Genomic DNA, 1,528 nt, shown 5'->3' with positions numbered 1-1,528 from the left:
TCCCTCTTCGCTTTGTCGCTCAGTTCCGGTTTTCCACTCTCTGATTCCTGTCCCCGCCGTACCATTCGCAAAAGACTTTTAATTTGATGTTTCGCGTCTCGACCATACCAGATTCTCTCATCGATTCGCTTTTACCTCTGCAAGTCAATCTCCGACATAATTAAAAGCAGGAATCTTATCATTTAATTTTGTACTTCTATCCTCGAAGCTCTGTTACAAGAATTCTTGAGTGCACGAATCCTTTGAATCGTGCAGATCTATTCTAAGATTCTCCTCTCTTAATTTAAACCCGAATCCATTCTCTTCATTCATCCGCGCTTCCTCGCTTTACTTCTTGCAATTTCTGTATAATTGTCGGAATTACCTCGAATCTTTCTGCGAGAAATTCTTTAATTAGACCCTCTTTGTTCAAGCAAATCTTTAATCCTGACACAATCCGGCCAAGTTTCGTTCCAACGCCGGAAGGAGTACCGAGCAACCAACTACCCGGAGAACCCTCCCCGTCTATTTTTCCAAATCGAACGCTCCTACTCGACCTCCTCTGTTTCCTTAATCAGTCTCCTCCACCAATAAATTATTCCCAGATTGTTGTCCATTGTCCTTAAAACGTTCAAACTTCATCGAAATTAGTAGCAAAGGAAAACTAATGAGAAAGAACAATCGATAAAAGTTTGTCGTCTGCTGTCATGAATTATTATTAAACTAAGTGATGTCATTTTTCAAAAGTGAAATTATATAGAAACTTCTTCGATCACCTTGTATATTAATTATGAAATTCTTCTATCAAACCTTTTGAAATACTGTAAAAAAAAGGATTTTCACTGTCAGGGATTTTAATATTATTAATATTTTTAATAAAATGAGAATTTTTAATAAACAATGCTAGTAAAGTACAACAGAGGCAATAAACTATTTGATCGATGTTGCATATAAATTCTACCAGGGATATAAAAATTGTTTCCAACGCAGGATGGGCAAACATGAAATTGTAAACCGGATATCGCACATTGCAAAGAATTCACTTAACACTTGTTAGTAAATTCGTTTATCCAAATGAGATTTACAGAGACAGAACGTGTGCTGGACCGTCGACGGGGTGAAACGCGGCCTCCCACCCCACGGCTGCGGCGCCTAGCTACCGGATCGAGGCGACCCCACCCCCTGGAGCACGCTGCTCTGCTGCTGTCTCGGCTCGTGTCCCGACGAACGGTTCCACCAGTCGCAGTTCGAACCCCCGACCCGTGAGACCGGACGAACACGTTGATATCCTGGACGCCGACGACGGGCACGACGGGGACGATCGTGCCGAAACCCCCGGCCATGAGCCCGGCCCCGGAAGCATGCAGGTGGGTGCTATATCTTACTCGTAGCTCACAAGTTTCTGTGATAAAATGTCCTCGACGATACGAGACTGGAATGGGTTCATGGACAGTGCATTGCTCTTGAGTGGCTTGCAGTCCAGATCAATTTTTAACAATTTTTTTTAATTTACCCTGCAGATGGAAATTTCATTAGGCAATTCTTATGG

Source organism: Ceratina calcarata, unplaced genomic scaffold (assembly GCF_001652005.2).
Source record: "Ceratina calcarata isolate Rehan_Ccalc_2016 unplaced genomic scaffold, ASM165200v1 scaffold120.2, whole genome shotgun sequence".
Taxonomy (NCBI): Eukaryota; Metazoa; Arthropoda; class Insecta; order Hymenoptera; family Apidae; genus Ceratina; species Ceratina calcarata.
The sequence above is the reverse complement of the archived record's forward strand: the minus strand, read 5'-3'. Positions refer to the sequence as shown.